The sequence below is a fragment of the Neomonachus schauinslandi genome, chromosome 15 (genome assembly GCF_002201575.2).
Source record: "Neomonachus schauinslandi chromosome 15, ASM220157v2, whole genome shotgun sequence".
In the NCBI taxonomy this organism is placed as follows: Eukaryota; Metazoa; Chordata; class Mammalia; order Carnivora; family Phocidae; genus Neomonachus; species Neomonachus schauinslandi.
Window position 1 is genome coordinate 53313022 of NC_058417.1, and position 13543 is coordinate 53326564.

The following is a 13543-nucleotide window of genomic DNA, read 5'->3' on the forward strand; positions in this document are numbered from 1 at the left end:
AATTGGGTGTGTCTGTCCTGATGTGATCAACACCCTAGGCTTTCTCAGGGAGCCTGATGAACCCAGCCTTTCCGGGTGATGTGCAATCCAAGGCAGAGTTTTTTGTTTCTTCTTTTTAAAATTATTTTTAGTCTTAAAAAGTTTCTTTCTGAGTCTAAAAGGATTCAAGAGAGTTACCCAGGAGAGGAAAGACTAGAAAATCTTACAGTACCCCACCTGATTTTATTCTCAGTTCTTGATCTTAGCGGGATGACCTTAACTCTCTGACCCAAACCTGTTCCTCTAGCCTCCTGTCCCCTCCTCCTGCCGTCTTGAGAAGCCCCCCTTCCCCAGATACTTCCCCAAGCAGCGCTGGGAGCAGCCTCGGAAACCTCCCTCTCTGGCTCTTGCTTCTCCTGGCAGCAAATCCCAACCTCACGTGGATGCTACCCCAGCACTGTCCAGTAGATATAACGGGAACCACATGTGTAATTTAAAATTTCCTAGTAGCTACATTAAGAAGACTTTTTAAAAAGGTGAAAATAATTTTAGTAGTACATTTGATTTAACCTAGTACCCTCAAAATATTATCATTCGATGATATTGGAGATAGTAAATATTTTTTTTTCATAAAACATCTTCAACACCGGGCACCTGGGTGGCTCAGTTCGTTAAGCGACTGCCTTCGGCTCAGGTCATGATCCTGGAGTCCTGGGATCGAGTCCCGCATCGGGCTCCCTGTTCAGCAGGGAGTCTGCTTCTCCCTCTGACCCTCCCCCCTCTCGTGCTCTCTCTATCTCATTCTCTCTCTCAAATAAATAAAATCTTTTAAAAAAAAAAAACATCTTCAACACCTAGTGTATATTTGACACTTATGGTACATCTCAGTGCAGACCAGCCACATCTTCACATGCTCAGTAACCGCATGTGGCTTGTGGCTACCATATTGGTCTGGATGCTCATCACCCAGCTCCCAGCCCAGATCGCCCTGCATCTACCTCCTCCCCCCACACCTCCAGCTGTGTCTTAATTTCACATATTAGAAAAGGCAATGGTGACAAAAACTTTCAGAGCTGGTCGAGTTTTGGAAACTTGACCACGAGCTTTGTCTTGATAACATAATAAGCAGAAGGCATGCAAAGTTCTTGCACTACCTCTCCTGACTCCCTGTCACAACTCCGTCCTGCCTCTGACCAGCTGCCCTTCCTCACCAAGGCTGTCATTTTCTTTCTTTGTGCCCTAAAAAAAATATTTTTGAAGGTGACAATTCTGCCCATCTTTCCTGTTTGACAGGGTACGATTCGTGTTGATTTTTTTTCCCCTTCCCATGTTGGCTTTATCAGGATCAGTTTCATTGGTGTTCATCTTATTTTTGGAACATTGATGCCATATGCTGGGTGGTGGAGACATGTATGATTCTGGGGTAGTCTGTGGCACCAACATGGGGATAGGCTGTCAGTCCTCTATTATCCTCGTAATATAATCTACATTTTGTTTTGTTTTCCCCAGGCCTGGTTGGTGTGGGTAGCAAATGGCAGGCACACGTCACCAAATGAGACAAAAGCCTTCCACTTCCTGTATAAACTTGAGGGTCATATGTTGATAACATCTTGTGCGGTATCTGGCTGCTCTGTATAAATAGATGGTCACCAGTAGATGAGCCGTGATGTCTCTGAGGGTCAATTAGGTGTCTCTAATAAAGGATCAGACTAGACTCTACCATCACATACAGGGGACCTCCTAACTGGGAACTCTGGTCTACACGTTGCAGAATTTCTGATTCTTCCTGCTCCCACATCCACACCAACAAAGCCCCGTCTTTCTTTGGCTGATGTCAGCTGAGGATATCCTGAGGACATACCTTCCCTGGGAACAGGGAAGAAAGCTGAGTCAAAGCCCATTAGTACTTGAAGGGCAGTTGTTCCCTGAGAAATCTGGAGAAATTTAGGAAAGAAATTGGCAGCTGAATAAAGCATTATTACTTTTTTGTTGTTGTTACCAGGGCCACAATCGCCTGGGTTTAACCTTAGAGCCTGGAAAGGGAGGATGGCTAATGCAAGACTGGAGCTGTGAGGAGCTTATACCCTCCAGGAGCCTTCTGTTTGCATGAAGGGAGTTGTCCTTGCTCTGGAGGAGACTGATCTGGCAAACCCAAGAGAGGAGGAAAGGGTCACACTCCCAAAGCTGCAGCCCACAGACAGCCCCAGGCCTTGAGAGGTGGGTGTGGGAGCAGGGAGTTTGTCATGTTCACATAAACTGAGGTGCAGGGATTCAGGAAGACAAGAGATGAGCCAGAGAGTAGAGTGGGTTCTAGGAAGGTTTCTGCACCAGACGTCTGGGTAGACACCTACCCAATTTCTGCTCCCCCAAGATAGAGCTGCCATCTTGTCTGGCTATCCCCACTTCCCCATGCGAATGAGTGATTGGTTGAAGGTGGTCACTTTCGTCTGAATCAGCCAATGAAGTGTCAGGGGAGATTTGATGGTCAGGACTCCTGATTTTCTTTCCCAGAAGTCCTGAGTCTGGGTGTGGTCACTGTTTGCTTCATACTCTCTGGGGGAGAACCAGCCACAAGATGAAGGCAATGCCGAGACCATGATGCAAAGAGTAGGAAGCAACTTACACCATCCAACTCCAAGGGCATCCCCGAAGGCCAAACAAAGCGACTAAAACCCCAAAATGAATAGTTACCAGAGAAACCAGAGAGGAAGCTGTGGCTGCTTCCAGCTAAATGCTCTAATGGGGGGGGGGGCAGAGTTTTGGAATGAACTTGGAGTTTGGGGGATAATAGACTCAGCCCACCAAACAGGAGGAGGACCAGAATCCTTAAAGGGTCCATGTCCTCAGGAAAACGGTAGGTTGAAAATTACCTGCTTGTGAACAAAGTGAAATGCTTAAAATAGTAATAGTAATAATAATGAATAACAACAGTAACCTCTCTATATCACAGGGAGAAAAAGTTCAGGGAGAAAAAGTTATTAACAATCCTGATAATATGAATAGTATCCTTTGAGAATTGTAAGCATGGGGTTGAGATTGAAATTTACCCTTCCCACACACGTAAGGAAACCCAAAGCAGGAAAACTTAAATTAAAATGATGTCCAGCAGAAGCAAACATAGATACTTCCCAGAGGGAAGCATCCTCAATTCGCATTTGGCTACGATAAATTTAGCCAAGTGCAAGCTCCACCTGTAATATTACCAAGCATAGAAGAAAACAAGTCACTGTAAGAGTCGGTAGAACCAAACTATAGATTTAAATCTCCAAAGACTTCTGCTGTTGAAATGACCTGATGAAGTATATAAAGTCTGTTAAATGGGCTTAAAGAAACCTAAGAGGGCATTACAAATATGACGAAGGGAGCAGAGACCATTCAACATTGACCTGGCAGGGTTGAAAAACAACTGCATAGAACATCTGGAAGGAAAAAAAAAGAACATCTGGAAGGAGATAAATATAGTAACTGAAATTAAAAACATAATGATTGTGCTGTAGGGCAGCTTTGTGACTGGAGGGGACATTATGATCTGGACAGGTTCACCCCAATGTAGGCATAGAGACAAGCAGATGGTACCCGTGCAAGGGAGGCTATGAGGCACGGAAGCCAGAATGGAAGACCTACTTTGTGCCTACTCCAGTGGTTCTCCTCCAGTAGGATTTTGCCCCCAAGGAAAATTTGACAATATTGGGAGACAATTTTTGATTGTCACCCTTGGCAGAAGTGTTCCTGGCTCAGAGTGAGATGGGTCCAATAACTTTTCTTCCCTTCCAGACTATACGCTTAAGAATTAAAAAAAAAAAAAGCTTCATTGAGGTATAATTTATAATACAATGAAAATCACTAATTGTAAGTACACAGTTGGACAAGTTTTAGTAAATGGGTCCAGCTGTGAAATCACTACCACACTCACAATATGGAAATCTTCCATCACTCTGGAAAGTTCCCTTGTGCCCTTTTGCAGTCAGTCCATACCGCCACCTCCAGTCTCTGGCAACCACAGAGCTGCTTTAAAAAATTATAGATTTTTCCCCCTCTGTGTTTTATGTGAAATTCACCTAAAATGTGAATTTTAGATGAAATTAACCCAACATAAAGTGAACCATTTTAAAGTAATGTTGTGCAACCACCATGTCTATTTTGCTCCAAAACACTTTCCTTTTTTTTTTTTTTTCCAGATTTTATTTATTTGAGAGAGAGAGAGAAAGAGCACACATGAGCGGGGGTGGGGGGAGGGGCAAAGGGAGAGGGAGAGGGACAGAGAATCTCAAGCAGACTCCGCACTGAGCGTTGAGCCAGACGCTGGGGTCGATCTCACAACCCTGAGATCATGACCCGAGCTGAAACCAAAAGTTGAAGGCTCAACTGACGGAGCCACCCAGGCACTCCTCTCCAAAATACTTACATCGCTGCAACAGAAACCCCCTGCAGTGGTCACTCCCCGATGCCCTTTGCCCGGGCCCCAGGCAACCACCACTCTGTGTTGATGGTGGGGCAGTCTGAATTTGCCCCAGAGGCCAGCTTTCTTACTCCATTCTTGTTGCCACAGGCAGAGACAGATTACATGAAACTCTCAGTTCCCAGTTCTGAGTGTGCACTCAGGTGGCTCACCCTGGGCTGGCACCGCTGAGCACTTCCCCCTGAGGGATCTAGAAACTTGTCCTTGACCTCGGCTTTCTCCCCATCCAGCTCTGTCTCCTGAATCATCCAAACTATTAATTCTTTCTTAAAAAGGAAGTAGCTTTTCCCATAAAACCAAGGTGTAAATCGCATAGCTAATTCCCATGAATTCAACTTTGTCTTGGGGACTAGGCACAGAGGATTTTTTTTAAAATATATTTTCTGTTTTACCTGCCAGTCTAGACAAACTCCCTTCTGAGCCCCTTTCCAGGTCTTTTCTGGTCTGCCTTCAAGTAGTTTAGTGTTAAATTGTGTCCTCTGTGAGAAGCAAGTGTCCTAAGGGGTCTGTCCTGTTGCCCAGATCTTCCGGATCTCCTCTCTCCTCTGTCCGGGAAGAGCTTTCAAAGAGTCTGTGTGGTCCTGGCTTCTCCCTGACTTCACCAAGCCCTTCTTCTTCATCGTCTTCTTCTTCTCCTCCTCCTCCTTCTTTTTTTAAAGATTTTATTATTTGAGAGAGAGAGAAAGCATGAGCAGGGGTGAGAGGCAGAGGGAGAAACAGACTCCCTGATGAACAGGGAGCCTGATGTGGGGCTCGATCCCAGGACCCTGAGATCATGACTGAGCTGAAGTCAGATGCTTAACCGACAGAGCCACCCAGGTGGCCTTCACCAAGCACTTCTGAGAGTGGACCGAGGGCTCTGAGCGAACGTTTCACCGGCAGGGTCTTCTTGAATCCTTGTGATCATTCTATGAGACAGGATCTGCGGTCACCCCCATTTTACAGGTGAGGAAACAGATGGTTAGTGAAAGCAAATGGTCCCAGGTGGTAGGCAAGGAGGGATGTGAACTCAGGTCTGTCTGATTTCAGAGGCCATAATGTGAACCATCACCCTATAGAGTCTCCCTCACAACTTCCTTGTCTTCAGATGTCTGTTTTTCACTGTGCCTGAGCTAAAGATACCCTCTTTTCTCTTATCTTGGTTGACATTTCTTGGTGACTATTTAAAACCTGTTAGTAAGCTTCTGGTTCATTGTAAACGCAGCCTCCCCTAGCTTCTCACTTCCTTGTTATAAGAATTTCTGTCTATTGCAAACATTGTGTGCAGGCGTACTGGACGGCTGGCTGAAGAAGAGGGTAATTTTTCTTTTTTTTTTTTCCTTTTTCTTTCTTTCTTTTTTTTTTTTAGAGAGGGAGAGAGAGCATGTGTGCATGAGCAAGTAGGGGAGGGGCAGAGGGAAAGGGAGGGAGAGAGAGAATCCCAAGTAGGTTCCATGCTCAGCGTGGAGCCCAATGTGGGGCTCAATTTCATGACCCTGAGATCATGACCTGAGCTGAGATTAAGAGCCAGGTGCTTAATCAACTGAGCCATCCAGGTGCCCCAGGGGATAGTTTTTCTGGCATCTTAGATGATGTGCAGCAGGTTCCAGTGGCAGAAGCTTTGGGAATCCTGGTGTGATCTGTGTCACCCCTCAAAGCTCCCCATGGGAGGACGGAGACCCAAGAGCCCGGGGCAAGTGAGGCTAGGTCCCACCCCAGAGGAGGCTATGGGTCAGCCAGAGGAAGGAGGGGCTGTCTCCACAGTTGCTTTAGAATCTGAGATTTATTTTTCTCCCAAAGTTTTCAGTATCTAATGCAAGGTCTTCATCTTCTCACTAGTCTTTTTTTTTTTTCTAATAGACTTTATTTTTCAGATCAGCTTTAGATTCACAGCAAAGTTGAGCAGAAATACAGAGTTCCCACATGCCCCTGCCCCAGCCCAGCCTCCCAACCATCAACCTCCTGCTCCAGAATGGTACATTTGTTACATACGATTGATGAGCTAGCATTGACACGTCATTATTACACAAGAACATAGTTTACATTAGGACTCACTCTTGGTTTTGTACATTCTATGAGCTTAGACAAAGTGTGTCCATGATTACAGAATCCTACAGAGTACTTACACTGCCCTAAAAGTCTTGGTGTTCCCCCTTTTCATCCCTCTCTCCCTCTAATCCCTGGCAACCACTGATCTCTTCACTGTCTCCATAGTTTTGCTTTTTCCAGAATGTCATATAGTTAGAATCATACAGTATGTAGCCTTTTCAGATTGCCTTCTTTCATTTAATAATAGAACTTTGTGGTTCCTCCATGTCTTTTTGTGGCCTGATAGTTCATTTATTTCTAGTGTTGAATAATATTCCACTCTCTGGATGGACCACAGTTTATCTGTTCATTCACCTACTGAAAGATGTCTTGGTTGCTTCCAAGTTTTGGCAATTAGGAATAAAGCTGCTATAAACATTTGTGTGCAGGCTTTTGTGTGGACTTAAGTTTTCAGTTGATTTGAGTCAATACCAAGAATTGCTGGGTCACATGGTTAGAGTATGCTGCGTTTAGTGAGACATTTCCAAACTGTCTTAAAATTCCCTGTACCGGGGCGCCTGGGTGGCTCAGATGGTTAAGGGTCTGCCTTCAGCTCGGGTCATGATCCCGGGGTCCTGGGATCGAGCCCCGCATCGGGCTCCTGGCTCAGCCGGGAGTCTGCTTCTCCCTCTCCCTCTGCCTCTCCCACTGCTCATGCTCTCTCTCTCTCTCTGTATCTCTGTGTCTCAAATGAATAAATAAAATCTTTAAAAAAAATAAAAATAAAAAATAAAATTAAAAAAAAATTGCCTGTACCATTTTGCATTCCCATCAGCAATGAACAAGAATTCCTGATGCTCCACATCCTTGCCAGAATTTAGTGTTGTCAGTGTTTTGGAATTTGGCCATTTTTTTTAATGTTTTTTTTTTAATTTAAATTCAGTTAATTGACATATAATGTATTATTGGTTTCAGCGGTAGAGGTCAGTGATTCATCAGTTTATATGATACCCAGTGCTCATTACATCATGTGCCCTCCTTAATATGTCCATCACCCAGTTACCCCTTCCCTCCACCCATGGATTTTGGCCATTCTTTTTTTTTTTTTTAAAGATTTTATTTATTTATTCATGAGAGACAGAGAGAGAGAGAGAGAGAGGCAGAGGGAGAAACAGGCTCCCAAGGAGCAGGGAGCCCGATGTAAGACTCGATCCCAGGACCCTGGGATCATGACCTGAGCCGAAGGCAGACGCTTAACCATCTGAGCCACGCAGGCGCCCATGATTTTGGCCGTTCTAATATGTGTAGCAGTATCCTATTATTATTTTAATCCCAAGCTGGGCTTTCTACATCAGGTCCAGTGGTGGCTGCCACAGGAGAACCCATGACTTTCCTCCTTAGTTGCAACCTTTCTCTTCAGTGATAAAAGGAGAGCAGTTGATACGAGAGCCTGCTCTTGCATTTCAAGCCAAATGTATAGAAGGAGACACCAAGGGGCTCCCCTCATTCATACAATATCAAACAATTCATCCATGTGCCCTGAAAACAGTGCTTCTCATTTCCTTGTTATAAGAATTTCTGTTATAAGAATCTCTTCCCCTAAACCATGCTGTGAAGGCTAACAGGGAAGAGGCCTGGGGTCTGGGCTCCTTCATCCTCTTGCTGGAAGGGCACCATCTGCTGCCCAGCATCATCTCCATCCCAGCTCCTAAATTGCTGCTCACCTTACCTTAAACCTTTTCTGAGCTTAACCCCCTGCCCACCTCCTGCCAGCCCCGACTGGGTTCATGAATCACCCTTGAATCTGTGCAGCCCCATGATTGGGACCAACTCAGCATGGCCAGGCCAGGAGGCATCCTGAGGGTGGAGGCCAGTCTCAGTTCCCAAGAGATGGGACCACTGTCCAGTGGGGAGCTGGGAGGAAGATTTTGGGGAATTAGGACCAAGGCTGCTGTTCCCATTGAAAGCATGGGTTTGGGGCCAGATCAGACCCTTACCCCTTCCTTATTCATCCGCCCATACATTCCTTCAACAAATGTAACTAAAGTACCTGTTAAGTCCGGGCACTGTACCTGGATCCCCATTCTGGGTGGAGACTTGACTCCCAGACGCCCTGGGTGCAGAGCAGGGGGACATAAGCAGACCAGCTGTGGGGCTCTGGAAAGCCTAGGGCCGGTGGAAGAAGGCATACCAGTGAGCTGTATGGGGAGATGCTTCAGAGGATAGGTGGAGGGTGCTGGAAACGTCTTCCTTTAACCTCATTTCCTAAGAAAACACCAGTCAGGACATATCTAGCATCAAGAAGAACAAACGCCACATCCCAGGTGGTAGTAGTGGCCCTTCCCACCGTGGTGTCCTTCCCCGGGGTGGATACTTCCCCTGACCCCGCCAGCTTCTCCCTGCTCTTGACAAACTTCCTCTGTGGTTGCAAAGGTGCTCAGAAGTCAGGGGGGAAAAAACTCCATAAAAGAAGAAAAAAAAGGAAGTAAGGACCCACAAGGAGGAACTCACGGGGAAGGAGAAGTTACGCTTTCTTCTTAAAAGAGCAATCGGCTCCTGCTTTCTCCACTTCTCTGCTTCCACTAACTCCTGGTTATGATGTGTGCTCCAGTGAGCACATGAGGAGCTGTACCAGTCTAGAGCTGTTTATGGGCACAGGGGCTTTGGCACCAGGCTCCTAGTGGAAACACATTTGCTGGAAAATGCTATCCTGCCCCAGTGGCTAATTTACAATTTCTGTCTTTCTCCCTACCCCAGACAGCAGGTGTTAAGAGGCGAGTTTTGCTTCACCATATTCATAGGAACCCAAGGGGAAGTTTCCAGAAGTGTGTGTGGGGGGAGGGGGGGGGGGGGGGGGGGGGTGGTGTTCAGGACAGACCACGATGCCTACTCCAGTGCATTCTCTTTGATGATGTCGTGAGAGTAACAACCCAACCACAGAATCTCCAAAGACATAGGGGTCATTGAATATTAACAGTAAGACACTGGGAAAAGCAATTGCCAATGGTCTTGCACCCATTTGGGCCAGCTGGTGAAGCTGCTGGGCTCTGGCTTTGCCCCCCAAGAGCTGCTTGTCACCCGAGTCTGGTCGCATCTTGGGGAGGCTGGATCCAAGGAAGTAGTCACAGAGAGGGACCTTTGGAGCTGGTGGACTAAGGACCTTCGTCCCCAAACAGGGTGACTCAAAGGCTCTTAGTCTGGCTCAAAATTTATCCTCTCTGAGCACAGTGGAATTTTCAGGCCCACCACTGACCAGAGCCCTACACCCAGTGAAAGTGGGAGAAAGTTTCTCATTGACTGAAGGACAAAGGGAGGGGACTCTTGCTTCCCCGTGGGGAGGGGAGGTTCCAGCTACCACGCTAGGGACAGGGATTCCTGTCTCCTTTATCCCCTGGTGAGGCACCTTCCCATGACCTCCTAAGGCTGAGAGCCAGGGCCTACATATAAGGACAAATAAGAGGGCGGGTACATCCTCCCAGGATGTTCAGAGGGAAACACTCCCCATAGAACCAAGGGCTGGGGCGTGGGGGAAAATGGGATGATGTTGCTCAGAGGGCACAAACTTTCAGTTATAAGCTAGGTTCTGGGTTTAGTATATTTCCTGTAGTATGATGACCATAGTTAATAATACTGTGTTGTATACTTGAAATTTGCTAAGAGGGTAGATCTGAAGTGTTCTTCCCACATCAAAAAAAAAAAAAAAAGGATAAATATGTGAGGTGATGGGCGTGTTAATGAAGTAGGTTGTGGTGTTCATTTCACAAGGCGTATATATGTTAAATCATCACTTTGTGACCCTTTAAAAAATCACATTTACACCTTAAATATATACAGTTTTATTTGTCAATTATAGCTCAATAAAGCTGCAGGGGTAAACAAAGGGAAACATTCCAAACTGGTGTGTTTGTGTGTGTTTGCGTGTGGGTAGACACATCTCAAATGGGGCTATTCCTTCTCACGTGAGGTGGCGCTCCCTTCGGTGGAAGGACCCATGGCCCCTAAGGCGTAAAGTGGCCAAGTCCACCCAAATGGACAAATGAAAAAAATGTCATTTATCACAGACATTTTTAATTATTAAGATTATTGAAACAAATTAATTATGAGGATTATTAAAATATCATCATGTAGGGGAGGCCACATCATTTCCCTCAGATGGTTTTCCTGACTGCCCTCCCCAACCTTGAAGTAGTTTCTGAGGCCCATCTTGACTGGCTTAAGAAAAAACCCTTATATATCAGAAGCTCAGACATAGAGCAGGCTGAGCTGGTCTCAGGAGTGAAGGAGACCAGGGCGTGGGCAGGGCTCCATCTCTCTGTCTCTGTCTGCACCCCTATTGCTTCTCTCTGTGCTTCAGTCACTCACGCCATACCCCAACTTCTTCCAGCAGAGAGGACGCGGCTTGGGACCCACCCCAGCAGCTCCGACCATGAGCCCCAGCCCCACGTTGGGTAGGGTGGGGCATTTGCTACCCGAAGGAGTAGGAAAAGTCCAAGGAGACATGACACCTCAAGAGGGCCCCAAGTTGTGTCCCTGAGCTGTGTAGAGCCGGGAGGGTGCCTGGCCAGCCCTTCAGCGCCCCCAGCCTCAGTCACTACCTCCCGAGGACCCAGAGGCATTTCTTCCACGGCCTGTGTCTCCTCTGGAAATGGGGTCCCAGGGCGGAAGATTCCGCTCATCTGTCTGTCTAAGGGGCTGTGTCTCTGACGAGATCAGAGGACAAGTTCATACAGATGGACGGTCTCTGCTGAGGCCCCTTCAACCAAAGGACAGCACCGACCAATGCGAGCAAGATGGGCACCTTCAGGAACGCCAGGAGAATGTAGTGGTGCCTGCAAGAGGGGACAGAGCCGTCAGAGCCCTAGGCACCCCCAGCCCCGTCACTCCCAGCGCCCTGACAGTGGGGAGCATTGGCCAGCCCTGCAAAGCCTGTGACCCTGGGCCTGGCAGCCCCACTCCGAAGACCCCCATGAACCTGCTCAGTGGCTCAACCATGAGGGCTCCTCGGAAGGAATTTCACCTTGCTGGTTTTGCTTTGCTCTGGGCCCACCTTCCTTTCTAATTGCACCTCCTGCAGCTCCCCTTTCCCGAAGTGCATCTCCGCACCTTAGGGTCGCCCTTGACAGGCTGTGTGCCTTTGCCACCCCGAAAATGCCAGTTCCAGGCGGCTGAGCCACGCTCCTGCCCCGCGGCACCCAGTGCCTCGCACCGTGGGGATTTTGTCTTATCTCCCCTTGGCACGCTTGAGGTCATCAGGGCTTTTTTTGTCAACAACTGAATGTAGAGAAAGGTTCTGCAGAATGGCTTCCTGGGGAGGGTGGAATGGGGAGATGGGGGGTGAGGGGCAACACGGGCAGGAGCGAGTTGGGGGGGGTGGCTTTGGGCCTTGAGCCTGGCTGTGACAGTTCTGGCGTCCCATGAGGGTGCAGACGCAGAGTAGGAGAGGCCCCAGGTAGGGGCAGGGTAAGGATGGCCACCACTCACCTGATGTAGGAGTCGGACAACACCCCTGCATGGCCGCTGGTAGTTGTTCTAGAGAGCGGGCTCGCCCAGGTGCTCAGAACCATGCGCACTAGACACAGGCAGAGTTGGTCACAGGTTATGGGGACAGATGGGGGCTCGTGGGCGGCTCCCAGGGTCCTGCCCCTGCCCCCTCCGGGAAGCCACCCTGCCCCTGGACTGGGAAGCTGGATATAGTCCCCAGGCTTCTCCCTTTCTGCTGGGTTTTCTTTTTCTTTTTCTTTTTTTTTTTTTTTAAGATTTTGTTTACTTATCTTAGAGGGAGGTGGAAAGACAGAGGGAGAGGGAGAGAATCTCAAGCAGACTCCCCACTGAGCACAGAGCCCAACACAGGGCTCTGTCTTACCACCCTGAGATCATGACCTGAGCCGAAACCAAGAAGCAGATGCTTAACAGACTGTGCGGCCCAGGCGCCCTCTGCTGAGTTTTCTGAACCACCACTTAGTCGCTTTCCATCAACTCAGGTGTGGCACGAAGAAATAAAAAGTAAACAGGAGCCTGCACTCTTGCTCTGGGAGGTGCTTCTGGGGAGAGAGATCTGTCTTTCCACTTCTCTCCACTTACCCCTCTAGGTGGGACTTTAGCCAGGGGGGAAACATTGCTGGTCCTCAAGCAGTGCCTGAGCTGGGCTCAAGGACATGTGGTTCTGGAAATGGGGTGCCCAGGTATTGGGGTGATAAGGAAGAGGAGGAGGACTCCAGAGGGCTGGTGAATAAGAGGGCACATTCTGGTTCAATCGTGAGCAATGGCTGTGATAAATTAAACATCTTTATGAGAAACTATGAAGACAGTTTGTGGTCGGCTACTTGGTCATGGATTCCTGAGACCAGCTTGGCACTGAGTGTTCATGACCTATTTTTTAGTTGAGTCCTAGGCCTGAGGAGACCCCAGGACAGCCAGAGGGGTCCCTGATGTTGGCATAATGATCAAAGCCTTCCTTTCTCCTTACAGCAACCACTGTTACTTGAGCCCCTTCCTGGGTCCCTCTAATTCCTTGCTTGTTCTTATGCTGCCAGGGAAAGTAGTGGGCAGGGTGGCTGGGGGCCCAGAGAGGAGAGGCACTGTCAAGTGCCCAGAGCTACTCTGTGTTGGCCAGGTTCTTGAGGTTCAGTGCTGGGACACTCTGGGCTTCCCCAGGTGTCTCCCCTGCCCCTCTCTGTGTAATGACGGGTCTGGAGTATGACTACCAGTGATCACTGCCTGGAGCAATGCCCTGGGATCCAAGGCATCCAAGGTCCACCCATACCTCTGATGAGAGACTGTGGGGCTGCCAGGGTTGTGGGTCCCCAGGAGAGCTGGCCTGGGCCATGGGCAATAAAGGCGGGGTCCACGTCCCCACCCCTACCCCAAGACCTGCCAGCCTTGCGTGCATCAGCCAGATGCCTCAGGTGACCTCAGGGACTGTGATGGGGACCCTGTTCTCAGGTACTCAGCCATTTCCCTTCTGCTCTTGGGGAGGGGAAGCAGAAGCTCTCACTCTTTCTGTCCTGAGGATGAGGGCCTCACTGCGTAAATGAGAAAGTTCTTACCTGGGTCAATGGTCACTTTGATAGGTGTCCCAAGGTCGGGTCCATGTCTGCT

At 48.2% G+C, this 13543-nt stretch overlaps 1 long non-coding RNA gene across 1 annotated transcript; it reads right to left on the reverse strand.

The window, feature by feature from the left end:
• Positions 1–11204: 11204 nt before the first annotated feature.
• Positions 11205–13543, reverse strand: LOC110570446. Its single transcript, XR_002479724.1, has 3 exons — positions 13492–13543; positions 11927–12014; positions 11205–11274 (listed from the first exon to the last, which is right to left on the reverse strand). It is a non-coding gene; the product is annotated as an uncharacterized LOC110570446 (long non-coding RNA).